Source organism: Physeter macrocephalus, chromosome 8 (assembly GCF_002837175.3).
Source record: "Physeter macrocephalus isolate SW-GA chromosome 8, ASM283717v5, whole genome shotgun sequence".
Lineage (NCBI taxonomy): Eukaryota > Metazoa > Chordata > Mammalia > Artiodactyla > Physeteridae > Physeter > Physeter macrocephalus.
In genome coordinates, this window is record NC_041221.1 from 4,344,293 (window position 1) to 4,362,256 (window position 17,964).

The 17,964-nt window shown below is 42.8% G+C and overlaps 1 long non-coding RNA gene across 1 annotated transcript; it reads right to left on the reverse strand.

Moving 5' to 3' along the window:
* Positions 1-495: 495 nt before the first annotated feature.
* LOC114486806 (uncharacterized) lies at positions 496-9,140 on the reverse strand. The gene is made up of 3 exons (XR_003681094.2): positions 8,577-9,140; positions 1,531-1,589; positions 496-968 (listed from the first exon to the last, which is right to left on the reverse strand). It is a non-coding gene; the product is annotated as an uncharacterized lncRNA (long non-coding RNA).
* Positions 9,141-17,964: the final 8,824 nt, after the last annotated feature.

Sequence of the window (17,964 nt, forward strand, 5' to 3'; positions counted from 1 at the left end):
ATTATATGACTGATTTGTAAGTTCTGTGACTCAGAAGTCCAGAAAAGCCTCACTGGGCTGAAATCAAGGTGTCAGCAGAGCTGTGTTCCTTTCTGAAAGCTGTAGGGGAGAATCATTTCCTTGACTTTCCAAGCTTCTAGACGTCACCCATATTCCTTGGCTTGTGGTCCCTTCTTCCATCTTCAAAGTCAGCAACAACAGGTCAAGTTCTCACTTGGCATTGCTTGACCTCCTCTTCTGCCTCCCCCTTCCACATTTAAGGACCTTTGTGACTACATTGGGTCTACCCAGATAATCCAATTTTAAGGTCAGCTGATAAGAAACCTCAATTCCATTTGCTACCCTAATTCCCCCTTTGCCATCTAAACGAATGCATTCATTTAGGAATGCATTCCTAAACGAATTCCAGGTTCCAGGAATTAGGACGTGGACATCTTTTGTGGGGGGCATTATCCTGCCTACCACAATACATTATTCTATGTCATTCAGGGTGGTTCTGCTTCTCTGATTGAATCCTGACACATTGCCTCAGACCAAGGGTTCCATTTTATGTCAAAGCAGGTACAACAATGGGCACATGATCCCGGGATCCAGTGATCCTACTGTATGGAACATCACCTAGAAGCTACCAGTCTGATAAAACATTGGGATGGTCTGAAACACCACAGCTAAGGCACCAGCTGGCAGGTGACTGCTGAGGGATTGAGGTGTTGGTTTCTGATAGGTAGAATTCAAAGGTCTGGGAACCAAGGGATGGACGTCTAGTGTCATCTCTCACCATCACTCCCAGGGTCCCCTGGGGAATCTGCACTTTAGGTTTGGCTGGACTAGAGGTCTCAGTTTCCTGATGGGGATAAGTGGGTGTTTTGCAAAAGGACATAGGACTCCACTAAACCTGAGTGTGTGGCTAAAACTTAGTTATTTTGAGCTCCTCATGCCAGTAGACCAGAAGACAGAAAAAGGAGACGCTGTAAAGGCAAGCGTAATTCACCCCAATTATTATGAAGAGATACAACTACATAATGGGACAAGAAGGAGTGGTTCTGAAACACAGGGAATTCCCTGAGGCATGTCTTCATGCTTCCATGCCAAGTCATGACTGGGAATGGACAATTACAGTAACAGCCTGATAAGGGCAGAGTCATGGGGGTACAGATCACTCATGGATAAAGGTCTGGGTCATCCCACCAGGCAAGCAACCCAGATCAGAAGTGCTGGCCGAGAGTGAGAAGCATCTCAAATCGGTGGGAGAAGATGAGTGTCTATTATGGCCTTAAGAACCTCTTCAGAAACAGGGACTGTAGCTGTCCCTCTAATCTCCCTATCATGATGATTTTTTAATCGTGACTAGCCATCACCTGGAAGAACTAGTTACAGCATGAAGTGAGTTAATGTGGGGCCAAAATTGTTCTGATGGTATGAGGGTTAACTACAGCAGATGCTATTGGTGCCTCCCCGTATCTCCTTTGCATTTAATGTTTCCAAGCCTGAGGGAACTTCCAAATCTCTAGTTTCCAAAGCGCATTTTACCTGAGGATTGATGAGAGTTGACATCAAGCAGGTAGAGGCCAGAGATGCTGCTAAATATCCTACAATGCACAGGACAGTGAAGAATAAATTTTAGGATCAGCTTTTCAATTTCTGCAAAAGAGCCAGCTGAATTTGATAGGAATTGCATTGAATCTCTAGACCAGTTTAGGGGAATAGTGCCATATTGACAATATTAAATCTTCCAATCCATGAATATGGGATAGCTTTCTGTTTATTTAGGTCACTTTTAATTTCTTTTAATATTTTTTAGTTTTCAGTGTGGAAGCCTTGCACTTCTTAGGTTACATTTATTCCTAATTGTTTTATTCTTTTTGATGCTATTGTAAATTGAATTGTTTTCTTAATTTAATTGTCAAATTGTTCATTGCTAGTGTATAGAAACAAAATTATTTTTATATTTCTCTTGTATCCTGTAACCTCACTGAATTTATTAGCTCTTTGTTCAGCAAGTTTTTTGTTTGTTTGTTTGTTTGTTTGGGTGGGGTTTTTTTGGTGGATTCCTTAGGATTTTCTATATTCAAGATTACATCATCTGTAAATAGAGATCGTTTTACTTCTTCCTTTCTAATCTGGATGGCTTTTATTTGTTTTTCTTGCCTAATTTCCCCAACTAGAACCTCTAATACAATGTTGAATAGAAGTGAAAGAATGTCCTGTTCCTGACCTTAGTGAGAAAGCTTGTGGTCTTTTACCATTAACTATGATGTTAGCTGTGGGGTTTTTTGTAGATGCCCTTTATCAGATTGAAGAAGTTCCCTTCTATTCCTAGTTTGCTTTATGTTTTTATCATGAACAGGTGTTACATTTTTGTCAAATGCTTTTTCTGTGTCTGCTGAGATCATCTTTCTTTTTTTCCTTTATGCTATTAAAATGGCTCATCACATTGATAAGTTTCTGTGTGTTAAATCAACCTGCAATCCTGGGATGAATCTCACTTGATCATGGTGTATAATCCTTTTTACATGTTGCTGGATTCAGTTTGCTAGTATTTTGTTGAGGATTTTTGCATTTATATTCATAAAGGATATTGACTTGTAGTTTTCTTCTGATGCCATTGTCTGGTTTTGGTATCAGGGTAATGCTGGCCTCATGGAATGAGTTGGGAAAGGTTTCCTTCTCTTCTATTTTTTGGAAGAGCTTATGAAGGATTAGTGTTCATTTTTCTTTAAATGTTTTTCAAAATTCAACCGTGAAACCATGATGATTTGAGCTTTTCTTTGTGGGAAGTTGGATTGTAATTCCCTTCTTTGGCATCTCCTAATATTGACAATTTTTAAATTATAATATTCCTTAAATATGTGTGAGTTTAAAACCAAACATAAGCTTCAGTTTGTAGATCTCATACAACCACAAAACCAAATCAAATTTATAAATGAATTCTAATCAAAACTAAAAAACAATAAAGTTAAAGCAAAAACATTAATTCAGTATTTAAAATAATGTTATTTTGATGAAGTTAAATTGCCACTGACAGAATGAATCTGGTCAGAGAGAAGGTTCTTCAGAGTTCAGCATGGCTTGTCTCCCATGCACACTATAATTAACCAATTTAGCCATTGCTTTTTTTTAAGATCAAACTACCATGACTCTCTGATTGTACAGTATGGTTAATACCATTTGATTACATTTGGCTGGAATAGAACATATTAAGTCTGTCTCTGTTTCGGTCCCATTATCTGGAAATGATCAAAATAGTGCTAGTACATCTCAAGGAGACCCTAAACACAAACACACAATAGGTTTATTCTGATGATTCCAGAATATGCTTATATTAGTTTTTTAAAGTTTACCACCAAAGTGAAGGCAAATTCTTAAATTTCTGGAAATGAATTAGGATACCCTACAAATAAACCTGTAATTTGAAAAACACTGGCTTAAAACTTTTCTTAAATGGTGTGCCTCAATCCTTTCTAAAGGGCTTCATGTGAATCCTTAGGCACTGTTACCCTTGGAACATAGTTCCTCAAAGTATGGTTACACAGGGAGCTTCGTGAAGTTCTTCTATTTGTGAATGCCTCATCTTGAACAAGGAGGAAAGGAAAGAAAAAGTAAGAATCTTGGGCTGGTCACCACGACCTGCCCCAGAAATGGTTTGGTTGTTGGTTTTACTAAGCAAGATAAAGCAATTGAGCAAATACGTAGCCACCACCTCCTTTACTACAACCACCTTTGCCTTTTAATAAGTAGGACTTTGTAGTAAATGAATCATTGAGAAGGAAGCCCCACATCCGTGGAAATACCCTTGGAGAGGATGGGAAGAAGTAGACCCTGCTTCAAAGCTGAGTTGGACCTGAAAGGAGACGGCCCTGGCCCCTCCTGCACACTCTTCTGGCTGAGTTGACTCTGACTCATCCTCTTTCACCTCTTGAACAAGGTACTGAAGACAGGGGTGGTACAGAACAGTCAGAGCTATTACCCAAGACAGATAGCTAACACTGTAGCTTCTCCTGCCCCATCACCCCCAGGGAGAGGCCAGACCATGCCAGGTACAACTTTGAAGTTATGGGTAGAGTGCAGTTTGGGGACAGAGTTTGGTATCACTCCTTCCTTCTTTGTCTACTGAACCCAATAAAAATTTTGAGTATACATATGCTCAAATGATCTTTGACAAGGGTACCAAGACCATGCAATGGGAAAAGGACAGCCTCTTCAACAAATGGTATTGGGAAAATTGGATATCCACATGCAAACAAATGAAGTTGGACACTTACCTTATACTACCTACTAACTCAAAATGTATTAAAGACCTAATTGTAAGACCTAAAACTATAAAACTCCTAGAAGAAAACATAAGGAAAAAGCTTCATGACATTGAATTTGTCAATGATTTCTTTTTTGGGGGGGTGGATATGACACCAAAAGCACAAGCAACCAAAACAAAAATAGACAACGCAGGTAACATAAAACTTTAAAATGGCTGCATATTAAAGAAGAAAATTAACAGAGTGAAAAGGCAACCTACAGAAAGAAGAAAATATTTGCAAATCACATATCTGTTAAGGGGCTAAGGTCCAGAACATATAAGGAACTACTACAACTCAACAACAACAAAAAACAAATAACCTGATTTAAAATGGACAAAGGAGGGACTTCCCTGGTGGTCCAGCGGTTAAGACTCCACGCTTCCACTGCAGGGGGAATGGTCCAATCCCTGGTTGTGTTAGGGGAACCACTGACTGAAACCCCCCGCTCTGGCCAGGCAAGATAGTAACCACTTGCATGAGTTATCTTACAACAGGAGGTCCTGGTAAGGAATGCAGAGCTAACAAGCTACTACCAACTGGAAGAATTCAGGAAAGGTCAAAAAGAGAGAGGAGTCGCCAGTCCATATGTCCCGCCAACCTCCCAGAATTCTTCTCACTGGACTCCATCTTGGCTGAGTGATGCGCACGCCACCAGGAAGGATCCTGAGTCAGAATGATTGGCCAGAGACCACCTGGAAACTAACCCCGTTACTGTAAAACCTGAAACTGCAAGCCACGTGGCAGAGCAGTTCTCCTGGGTTCCCTTACCTGCTGCTCTCCACCCGGGCGCCTCTTCCCAGCAAAATCTCTTGCTTTGTCAGCACGTGTGTCTCCTCGGACAATTAATTTCTGAGTGTTAGACAAGAGTCCACTCTCAGGCCCTGAAGGAGTCCCCCTTCCTGCAACAGCTGGGGACCTAAGATTCTGAATGCCACACAGCATGGTCAAAAATAAAATAAAATTAAAATAAAATAGGACAGAGTATTAGATACTTCAACCAAGATGTACAAATGACCAATAAGCATATGAAAGATGTGCAGGGCTTCCCTGGTGGTGCAGTGGTTAAGAATCTGCCTGCCAATGCAGGGGACACAGGTTTGAGCCCTGGTCCAAGAAGATCCCACATGCCATGGAGGAACTAAGCCAGTGCACCACAACTACTGAAGCCCACACACCTAGAGCCCATGCTCCGCAACAAGAGAAGCCACCGCAATGAGAAGCCTGCATACTGCAACAAAGAGAAGCCCCTGCTTGCCGCAACTAGAAAAAGCCTGCGTGCAGCAACGAAGACCCAACGCAGCCAAAAATAAATAAATAAATGAATGAATTTTTTTTAAAAAAAGAAAGATGCACAACATCACCGATCATTAGGGAAATGCAAATCAAAACCACAATGTGAGGGCTTCCCTCGTGGCGCAGTGGTTAAGAATCCGCCTGCCAATGCAGGGGACACGGGTTTGAGCCCTGGTCTGGGAAGATCTCACATGCCGCAGAGCAACTAAACCCGTGCGCCACAACTACTGAGCCTGTGTGCTGCAACTACTGAAGCCTGCGCACCTAGAGCCCATACTCTGCAACAAGAGAAGCCACCGCAATGAGAAGCCCATGCACCGCAACAAAGATTAGCCCGCATTCACCACAACTAGAGAAAGCCCGTGCACAGCAATGAAGACCCAACACAGCCAAAAAAATAAATAAATAAAATAAATAAATTTAAAAAAAAAACAATGTGATATCACCTCACAGCCATTAGGATGGCCACTATCAAAGAACAACAAGAAACAAACAAACAAACAAAACCAGAAAATAGCAAGCGTTGGTGAGAGTGTGGAGAAATTGGAACTCTGTGCACTATTTTTGGGAATGTAAAATGGTGCAGCTGCTATGGAAAACAGTACGGATGTTCCTCAAAAAATTAAAAATAGAACTACCATATGATCCAATAATCCCACTTCTGTGTATATATCCAGAAGAATTGAAAGCAGGATCTTGGAGAGAGATTAGCACAACCATGTTCATTGCAGCATTATTCACAACAGCCAAGAGGTGGAAGCAACCCAAATGTCCATTGATGAATGGATGGATAAAGAAAATGTATTGAATATTTACATATGATGCACCTCCTGCTGGAGGAGCATGTGACCATCTGTGGACTACTCTAGCCAAAAAAATAAATCCTCATCTAATCCAGGCTTAGATCCAATTACTAACTTACAGGAAGTACAGGGGACAAAGAAACATCCTACATACAGATGCAATTAGCAAACCCCAGACTCTGAGCAAGTCTCCAAGACAAGTGGTCTGGTGTCATTAATAAATCAAGTGCAAGGAAAAAGAGAGAGTTCATCTATTTTCAATTTTGACTTAAACAAGCAAACTTGAGAGAAATGGGGGGGCGGGGAGAGTCATGACACTTATGAGACAATTTAAAAAATTAGCACTAACTGCATTTTTATAATATGAATTATTAATTTAGTTTGGATGAGATAAGGATATCATGGTTTCCTGTATTTCAAAGACAGACTGAAATGTTTATAGATAAAGTTATATGATATCTTGGATTTAATTCAAAATATTACTGGATGAATGGGAGTGAGAGGGGAGTAGAAATGCAGTGCAATGCAATCACTGTCATGTATCAATCAGAAATGAAAAGTTTGTTCCCTTACCTCCTACCGTCAGCATTTTCAGGGAGAACCTTGCTGCGGACTGCTGCCTTGCCCTCCGAGAACCCCTGCCTGGGGCAGCCCACATCTAGGGTCTTGCCCATGCAGGGCTGCCCCACCTTGAGACACCTCTGAAGGACCATTCCAGCTTCTGCCTGCCTCTTCCCAGCCCTACCTCAATCTCCTCCCTTGCATAGCGCTGATCCTGAGCGCACTCTCACTAAGCCTCCTGCAGGCTAACCTTCATGTCAGCGCCTGCTTCCCAGGGAGCTGATTCTGCAACAAGATGCAACAACTTTGGCCATGAGCTCCTGAAGCTGGGTGTGGTGGGCAGAATTGCAAGATGGTTCCCAAGATCCCCACACCTGGTGTAAACACCCTGTATGATCCCCAGCCCTGTGAGGATAATGGATTTTACTCCCGTCTCGTTAGGTTGTATTATAGAGCACAGTTGACCTTGAGGTAGGGAGATTTTCCTGGTGGGCGTGACTTATGAGCCCTTTAAAAGCAGAGCGTTTTCTCTGGCTCATCATATCAGAAGAGGAAGTCAGAAATTTGAAGCACAAAGATTCAACACCCTGTTGCTGGAGGGAAAGAGCCCCATGGCAAGGAATACAGGGGGCCTGTAGCCATTGGCCGACAGCATGGAAATACGGTCCAAGTCCTCAGTCCTACAGCTCGAGGAATGGAATTCTGCCAACAAGAAGAACAGGCTTCATGGAGGGTTTTTTCTCCCAGAGCCTCCAGACAAGAACTCAGTCCAGCCAACACCTTGATTTCTACCTTATTATATGTGGAGCAGAGCACTTGGCCATGCCTACTTGCTGTGGTCAGCAAACCTGCAGGCTTAGATATTGGGAGAATTCATCTTAAATAACCAGTGACTTACAGGATTTGAGTACATATTTACCCTGAATGAGACGTGTTCATTTGATTTTATTAAAATCATAACCAAATGGAAAATAATAGATGCATTTTGATTTTTTTTTTTTAAGAAAGAGAGGATTTGGTAAAATGAAGCATTTGTCTTGCATATTTGTTTTCCTTGGAAGCTATACTGAGGTTGTACCCAGAAGCTTTCTTCTGTAACTGGCCCTGTACTAGCTGGTATCTGCCTCCTGTAACTTACATCTTGATGACGATAACCATCAAGAATAAATACGTCAGCTGAAGACTGGGTCGTCCTAGTTCTGTTGCTGTCTGTCATTTCAGGGAAAGGAAGTTGAAAAAAAAAAGAGGCCAAGAACATTCATTCATCCCACAAACGTCGATTGTGTACTGTATGCCCCCTCACCATGCAGGTCTCTTCATTACCATGTTCAGGGATCATCGACTTAGACTGATTACAAATTAAGATGTATACTGCTTTTGAGTTGTCCATTCAGTTTTAAACAATGATTATGGAGAAGTGTGAATTTCTCTGATTCTTTGTTGGCCTATTGGGCAATGGCCTGTTAACCCACTTCCTCAAATGTATACTGTCTTTTATTTTGAAAATTTCCCCTTGACTAAGCATGCAGTTATCTAGCTACCCTTCCTCTAACGCAGCGAAGCTTATGTTTTCAAGTGTGGAACTCAGGCAAAAACTCAAATGCCATAAGAACAAATAACTTACTGAGTTCACTGTTCTCGAGCATGGGAATGGATAATTCAGAATTACTCTCAAGCACTTCTTTCTGATGCGGCACAACATTCAGTTCTGCAATTAGGCACCAAATTGTGTGTCAGAGGGATAGGAGCTTCAGGGTCCAGCAAACTGGTTCAGATCCCAGCTCCGCCACCTACTGGCTGGATGCCACCTACTGGCTGGATGAATTTGGGCAAACAGCTTCACCTCTGCCTGAAACACAAGAAGTGCTCAGTATGTATGAGCGATCATTAATTACAACACAGGTATAACATAATACATCAGACAGTAATAAACAGAAATTTGGCAGGTCACACCATGTCACGTGGATGTGCTAAGATAAGCAGTTACTGAGCTAAGCAGTGATGGACGTACAGTTTTTAGGACAATTTATGGGTTGCAGGATCATCTAGAAGATTCTGGAATCATGTGCCTCAGACGCAGTATTTTTTTTTTAAAAAGTCTTCTGGGAATTCCCCGGCAGTCCAGTGGTTAAGACTCCATGCTTCCACTGCAGGGGGGCTCGGGTTCAATCCCCAGTCGGGGAACTAAGATCCCATATGCTGCACGATGCTGCCAAAAAAAATTTAAAAGTCTTCTGTTATAAAATAAGATACGCTTATGCTGATTTGAAGCCAAATCAAACTGCCTGCCCCCTCAGTCTTCCCCTTCACAGTAAATGGCAACTCCCTTCTTTCATTTTTTTGACGCCTAAAATCTTGTGCCACTCTTGACTCCTGTCTCACATTCTATCTGTTGGGAAATCCCACCAAAACATCTCAGTCTGACTACTTTTACCCACTCCACGGCTACCACCTGGTCCAAGCCACCATTCTCTCCTGGTAGATGATTGCATTGCTTCCTAGTTGACCTTCCTTCTTCCTTCAGCCCTTTCCTCTATTCAGTCATTTTAGGTGACCATTCAGCATTGTAAGCCAATCACACTACTCATGGACTCCAAACCCTCCCATTGCTCCCTTCTTAAAGCAAAGTCCCAAATCCTTCCAATGATCTACGGGGCACCTCATCACCCCTGTGGCTCCATCTCCCCCTTTGCTCCCTTCTCTCCAGACACATTGGCCTCCACTGCTCCTCAGGCACACTGGGCATGCTCCTGCCTCAGGACATTTGCACTTGCCAATTGCTCTGCCTAGTATGCACTTCTCCCATGCTTATCCCCATGGCTCACACGTTCACTTCAGGTTTTGTTTTGTTTTTTTAAATAAATTTATTTTATTTATTTATTTATTTTTTGACTTTTGGCTGCGTTGGGTTTCCATTGCTGCGCAACGGCCTTCTCTATTTGCAGCGAGCAGAGGGCTACTCTTCATTGCGGTACGCGGGCTTCTCATTGTGGTAGCTTCTCCTGTTGCGGAGCACGGGCTCTAGGTGCATGGGCTTCAGTAGTTGTGGCCTGCAGGCTCAGTAGTTGTGGCACATGGGCTTAGTTGCTCCGTGGCATGTGGGATCTTCCCAGACCAGGGCTTGAACCTGTGTCCCCTGCATTGGCAGGCGGATTCTTAACCACTGCACCACCAGGGAAGCCCTTCACTTCAGGTTTTGACTTAAATGTTATTTTTTCAGGGAGGCCTGTCCTGCTCACTCTACTTTAAATTGCACGCCCCCCCAAATGGACACACACATTTCCTAACCCCCTTCCCTGATTTATTTTTCTCTTTAGGAAAAAAAAAATAACCTTATATCTCTTAAATATTTTCTGTCTCCCCCACTAGAATGTAAGTGGGATAGAATTTTTGGTTTTTTCTTTTAATCTCTTTTGATCACTGCAGTATCCCTGATCTTAGAAATTACCTGGCACATCTACACAGTAGATGCTTACTAATAATTTATGGTTAAATGATGAATGAACAGATGAATGATCTATTCACTAAATTACAAAGTGTTAAGAGAAGCTAAAAGTGTTAAGCCCTATTTGTTGACTTTACTTGGAGGGACACGTAGGAGGGGAAATCAGACTGGGAGAAATAAAACTTTCTTTACAGAGATTTCAGTTTACTCCACGCCTTTGAAAACTCAAGCAAACACAGATAGCCACGGCCACAGTCATTCTCCAGACATCATCACTTTGACAAGAATGTTAAGTCAAACCCTTAATGAGCTCACATGATTAAAAATTAAAATTTGACTTTCCAATCTGGGTGTTGTGGACTGAGTGTTTGTGTCTCCCCAAAATTCATATATTGAAACCTTACCCCTCACGATGGTATTAGGAGGTGGAGGTTTGGGGAGGTGATTAGGATTAGATGAGGTCACAAGGGTGGAGCTCTCATGAATGGGATTGGTGCCCCTATAAAGGTCACCAGAGAGCTTGCTTCCCCTCTTTGCTCTCCTCCGGGTAAGGACATAAGAAGAAGTCGGCAGTGTGCAGCCCGGAAGAGGGCTTCCACCAAATCTCAACCCTGCCTACATCCTGATCTCGGACTTCCAGCCTCCAGAACTGTGAGAAATAAATTTCTGTTTATAAGCTACCCAGTCTATGGTGTTTTTGGTATATCAGCCCAAACTGACTAAGACACTGGGTGAAACTCTTTTTTTCAAGTGAATGTCTCAAGAGGAAAAATGATAAAAGAAGTTTAAAGGAAGTTAGCCAAGTAGCCTAGCTTTCCATCTGCTACGGGCTGAATTGTGTCTCTCTCCGTCCCCTAAAAATTTAGATGTTGAGGCCCTAACACCAAGTACCTCAGAATGTGACTGTATTTGGAGACAGAGCCTTTGAAGAGGTAATTCCGGTAAAATAAGGTCATTAGGGTAGACCTTAATCCCATAGGACTGCTGTCTTTATGAGAAGAAGAGATTAGGACACATCTAAAAAATATCTTCACAGAAACATCTAGAATAATGTTTGACCAAATATCTGAGTGCCATAGCCAAGCCAGGTTGACCCATAGAATGAGCCATTATGTTATGCTTGATAAATTTTTGAATAGTTGATTGATTCATTAAAATGAGTTCAATTGGCTTAGTTTAAGCTATTGTCACTGAAAGCAAAAACACTACTTAAAAATACTTTCAAATTTCGGGGTTTTAAAAAAATAGATATCCATATTTTCTCTAACACTAATTGTACTTAAGGTGTTTTTAAGAGTTAAACAAAAATGAGCAAATATTCTGGACTGCAGTAGTGGTTGTATAAAATTACTAAGAATTATTGAATTATACACTTAAGATGGATGTTTTATGATATATAAATTATACCTTAAAACCTATTTTTTAAAAAATTAACTGGGCAATAAATGAACTGTTAGTCATAAAGCATTTCTATTTCATGAAAAAATATCCAAACAAGAGAATTCCAAGGCTGCAACAAAACTAGACTCCATAGTATTTCAACATAATTAAGATAAAGTCTGGGGACACTTGAAATATAGTACCATGAAGAAAATTCTGACAGGCATAGAAAATAATCATTTTTAAAAACCCTTTTTTTCTGTTTACAAAGGAAACAAGTTTTTTTGTTATAAATTTGTATGACACTGAAAATGTCCACTGCTTTGGGATAAGGGGACTAAAAAGCATCTTTTGGATTTAACCACAAAGAAGCCATGAGTCTCCTGGAAAAGGTTGGGTCTCCCTTCATGCTAGAAGGACATTCACACTGGGCTCCCAGCAGTGTCTGGAGGAAGGAGCTTCCTTCCTGTCTCCTCTGGCAAAACCTTCCAGAAGACTCGGACACTATTGCTCACCTGGCCCCTTGTTTTCTTTCTCTTTTTTTTTCCATCCTACTGAAATTTCCCACCCTCACGGCATGACTGTGTCTTCCCAGCCTTTTGACATGTGTCAAATGAGACTCAATTGACCAAGGCCACTGCCTGCTCAACTGACCTTCTGAAGGGCCCTGGACTATGTGAGGACACAGACACAGATACCCAGTCACACCTACTGATTCACATGAGGCTCAGGGACCCACCTGTACAAACTCCACCCCCAGATGGCAGCTCCTGGAAGGGAGATGAACTGGAGGAAGAGAAAGCACTGCCCCTTTGAGACATACTCCATGAATGCAGAGGTCTGGCTGGTGGGCCAGAGTGCCAGAGAGGGTGGCAGATCCCAGAGATTGTGAGGTGCCTTCCTGACCACCCCTTGGGCCAACCTCTCAATCACCTGCTTCCCTCAGTGCCCAGGTGCCATGGGAAGATCAAGGCAGCACCAAGAGAAGCATGGGATCCTCTCTGCAAGGCCTGGCCGGCAGATGTCAGCAGTACAGTGGCTGGGGGGGGACTTGCAGGGAGGACCAACAGCACACAATAGGGCTCCTCGCAGCAGGTACAGCTCTGATGATATATGTGAGCCCTCATTCTCTGCCTCCCCATCTTGACTGCCCTTTTTGCCCCATCCAGGAGCCCTAGAAGGAATGGCTAGGGAAAAGGAACCCTTGAAAAGCCTAGACTCCCAGCAACATGAGCCATGGATTGTTAAGATTCCAGATTTGCTATAAAGGTGACACAATGGACACACACACACACACACAACACACACACACACAACACACACACACACAACACACACACACTGTTGAGCCTGGGACATTCCAGAGATGCTGGTATATGGGAAAGTGATTTGTCTTCATATATTTATCATTTATCCAGCCACTTTAGCAAGCTAATAGATACTAGTAAAGCTTTTAACTGAGTCTCTTGAGTGTTCCGGAACAGCTGTTCTCAAAGTATAGTCCCAGAAACCCTTTCAGGAGGTCTGCAAGGTCAAAACTATTTTCATAATAATAACCAAGAGGTTATTTGCTTTTTTCACTCTCATTCTCTCATGAGTGCGAAATGGAATTTCCCACTGACTGCATTACGTATGACAGTGCACCTGCTGAGTGCAGAGCAGATATAAGGACCCAGCTGCCTTCCAGCAGGCCTGAGGTTAAAGAGATCTGTGAATCTACAAAAGAGTAGCACTTTTCTTACCAAATGCTTTTTGTTTGGGAAAATATAATCATTCTTCTTAAGAATTCATTGCATTAAAAAGTAATTGGTTTTTTTTACTTCTGAATTAATTGATAAGTAAATATTTTAAAGGTTTTTTTCTCAGTCTTAATTTCTAATATGGTAAATATATATATATCCCACATTTTTAAAAAGCCATTTTGTAAATTTTAAGAGGGTAAATGTTGAGAAGGTAAAGGGGTTCTGAGGCCAAAAGGAGAACTGCTGTTCTAGAAAAAGTATTATACTATATGCAAATAGTGGTGATTTTGTATTCTTATTTCTAGCAATTACACGTCTTCTTTAGTTTTTATCTTACTTTGTTAGCCAGAACCTCCAGAACCATGATAAAAAATGGCCATGAGAGAGTGGGGAGCTAATTTCACTCCTGGATGAAATGAAAAGCCTCCTAATGTTTCCCAAAACCTGGTAGTATTTTCCAAGCCAGGTCCTGTTCTGGGAAATGTTGACAGGAGTTCTAACCGAACAACAGTTTGGGATGCACCGCTCTGGCGTTTTGGAATTGTTTCAAAGGAAAGGTTTTCTTTCGGTGTTTAAAAAAAAATAAAAGTAGCCTTTGATTGCTAGTTACTGTGTGATTTTGAGCAAATCTTTATACCTACCTGAACCTCGGTATTTCTCTTCTGTAAACGTGACTATTGGACTGAATCGCTGCTTCTAAACCACGGTTGGTTGACATTAAAATCATCTGTGAAATCAATAAGGGAAAGCTTTCTTCATAGAAGAATTCCAGCCAATAAAGGCAAAATGAGTGAAAGAATCATACAATTAGCATTTTGCAACTCCCAGTGGTGTAACTGACTCAAGAAAGGCACACCAATGCTTGCTAAAACCATTCAGTGAAAAGTTGGGGAGTGGAATATTTGCACAGGGACAACATACTATTCCACTGACTGCTTGCTAATTGCAATGGCACAAATGGATCTTTACGGTGGACATATCTGGCTGTCACGCCTTAACTGAGTGGTCATTAAAATGGAGACACACAGACATTATGGGAGCGCTAATGTGATACATGTGTGAAATATTCTTGCCAAAATGTTAAACTTGAACCTAAGTGAGCCTTTCGACAAGAAGCAGACCCCAAGTGTTTTGGGGCATAAAACTCATAGAATCTTGGGAGTCCCTTTTTGAGAAAAAGAATACAAAATTTGGTACAGAAGTGAACAGTTGTGTAGAATGAGAAAATAAAATTACAAGTTACAAATCTCAGAAAGGAATCAAATATCATAGACATCACAAAACCTAGGAAAATAACACAATATTTGTGTTAATTAACTGCCTGAGACATCTCCGTAATACTTTCCCCCTCTGTTTTGCCTGCATGCACTTTGATCGATTCTGTAATATTTTCTGCAGAAGAGGGGTTCTCATCCTGGCTGTACAGTCAAGGTGCGGGCGCTCACCACCCACCGCAAATTACTCAAGAGACTTTGGGTACAAGCCTGGGCGTGGCTACTCTTTAAACAGACCCAGGTATTTCTAAAGTGCAGCCAGAACCGAGAGCACTGAGCTGGGCCGTCTCTCGGCCTCCCACACCCCCAGTGATAACTTGTTCTAATTCATACAAAAGGATGGCAAACAGAAGCTTGGCAAAAGACCGGAAACCAAAACCTCAGGGCAAAAATCAGCTCTGTGACACAGAAAACCCACATTTGAGCAAAAGAGACTAAGAGCGTTGAGAGCATCTGGGCTGCATCGTCCTACCCCCCCACCACCGCCTCCATGCCTCAGAGACTCCTTCACAAAGAGCTGGCCTTGAAGCATAAACAGAGCCCGTGGATAAAGGGCCCGCAGAGGTTACACAGCGTGACTCTGGGAGGCACACTGGTAGAATGTGTGACCCCCCAAGTTGACTTTCTGTACCCCGCAGCTGTCCCTCTCCATCCCCCTCCTCCCATCCCCTGGCATCCGTTAATCTATATTCTGTCCATGGATTTCCCTATCTTGTACATTTCATATAAAGAGACTCATACACGTGACCTCTGACTGGTTTCTTTCATTTAGCACAAGGTTTTCAATGCTAATCCATGTTGTAACGTGTATGCACACTTTGGTTTTTTTTTTTTTTTAGCTGTTTCTTTGTTTTCTAATTGATCTCTCAAAGAATCAACTTTTGGTTTCATTGACTTTCTCCATTTTTCTTTTCTTTTTTAAAAATTTTATTTATTTATTTATTTATTTATTTAGGCTGCACCAGGTCTTAGTTGTGGCACGCAGGATCTTCATTGCAGCATGTGGGATCTTTCAGTTGCAGCATGGGGACTTAGTTGCGGCATGAGAACTCTTAATTGCATCATGAGAACTCTTAGCTGTGTCATGCATGCGGGATCTAGTGCCCCGACCAGGGATCGAACCCAGGCCCCCTGCATTGGGAGCACAGAATGTTACCCACTGGACCACCAGGGAAGTCCTTGGGTTTTTTTATTGCTGAATAATTTCTGTTATACGGTTAGACCAGTTTCTTTACCCATCCATAAACTGACGGATATTTGGGTTGTTCCCACTTTGGGGCTGTTACAAAGAGTGCATTAGTGCCTACTTTTTAATTTTTTAATATTTATTTATTTGGTTTCACTGCACTTTAGTTGCAGCATGTGGGCTCCTTAGTAGCAGCAGGCGGGCTCCTTAGTTGTGGCATGCATGTGGGATCTAGTTCCCTGACCAGGGATCGAACCCAGGCCCCCTGCATTGAAGTGCGGTGTCCCATCCACTGGGCCACCAGGGAAGCCCCAGTGCCCACTTTTGATTCAAACACAACCACTTCCCAGAAGGCACCCCACAATGCGCTGGTGGCCGTGTCCCTCATAGGCTGACCCAGACCTACACTCCTCCCCAATGACTTAGGCTCCAAGACCACTGTTCAGATCCCCTCGGTCCTAACCCCTTCACACACCCTGCCCTTAAGGTGAATCAGGACCCCCACTGATCTTTCTTCCATCAGCCTCAGTCAAGCTTCCCCACCCTCCATCCATCAGATGGGCTCCAGTAACACTGAACTTCAAAGCAAAACAGTAGAGTCCCATATTTATTTATTAATTTAGGCTGCACCAGGTCTTAGTTGTGGCACGCAGGATCTTCATTGCAGCATGTGGGATCTTTCAGTTGCAGCATGGGGACTTAGTTGCGGCATGAGAACTCTTAATTGCATCATGAGAACTCTTAGCTGTGTCATGCATGCGGGATCTAGTGCCCCGACCAGGGATCGAACCCAGGCCCCCTGCATTGGGAGCACAGAATGTTACCCACTGGACCACCAGGGAAGTCCTTGGGTTTTTTTATTGCTGAATAATTTCTGTTATACGGTTAGACCAGTTTCTTTACCCATCCATAAACTGACGGATATTTGGGTTGTTCCCACTTTGGGGCTGTTACAAAGAGTGCATTAGTGCCTACTTTTTAATTTTTTAATATTTATTTATTTGGTTTCACTGCACTTTAGTTGCAGCATGTGGGCTCCTTAGTAGCAGCAGGCGGGCTCCTTAGTTGTGGCATGCATGTGGGATCTAGTTCCCTGACCAGGGATCGAACCCAGGCCCCCTGCATTGAAGTGCGGTGTCCCATCCACTGGGCCACCAGGGAAGCCCCAGTGCCCACTTTTGATTCAAACACAACCACTTCCCAGAAGGCACCCCACAATGCGCTGGTGGCCGTGTCCCTCATAGGCTGACCCAGACCTACACTCCTCCCCAATGACTTAGGCTCCAAGACCACTGTTCAGATCCCCTCGGTCCTAACCCCTTCACACACCCTGCCCTTAAGGTGAATCAGGACCCCCACTGATCTTTCTTCCATCAGCCTCAGTCAAGCTTCCCCACCCTCCATCCATCAGATGGGCTCCAGTAACACTGAACTTCAAAGCAAAACAGTAGAGTCCCATTCACTCTCTCTCTCGGAGCCTCCTTGGCACCTCTGTAAATCTGCATCTCCCAGGCTGAGGCATCTCCTAATTTCCCCCACTGACTGCATCCAAGCCCCAGGTCCTTGTCCAGCCCAAAGGGTCCTGCCAAGCTCCTCTCACTACCATTAGCATAATCCTCGGGAGTTTGCCTTGCATCTCTGTACCTTGCATCCTGACCTCAAAGTGGACCTCAAAAGAAATTCCAATTTCCACTACAAAAGGAGAAACTGCTCCAGCCCCTAATCTAGTGCTGGTTTGCCTTCACTAATCTTAAGATCCAGCCTCCTGCCCTGGCCCACGGGAGCCCTGTCACACATCTGTAATGTGACCCTGTGACTTCAAGAGAAGACCATCTCAGGGTGAGAGAACCAGATCATAGTCTTGACTTCTGCAAAGCGTTTGACCAGAGCACAAGATAAGGCAATCACTCATCCCTGCTTACCCGGGACTTTCCCAGTTTCAGCATTTGAAATTTCCTCTTCTGAGGAAATGCCCCATCCCTGAC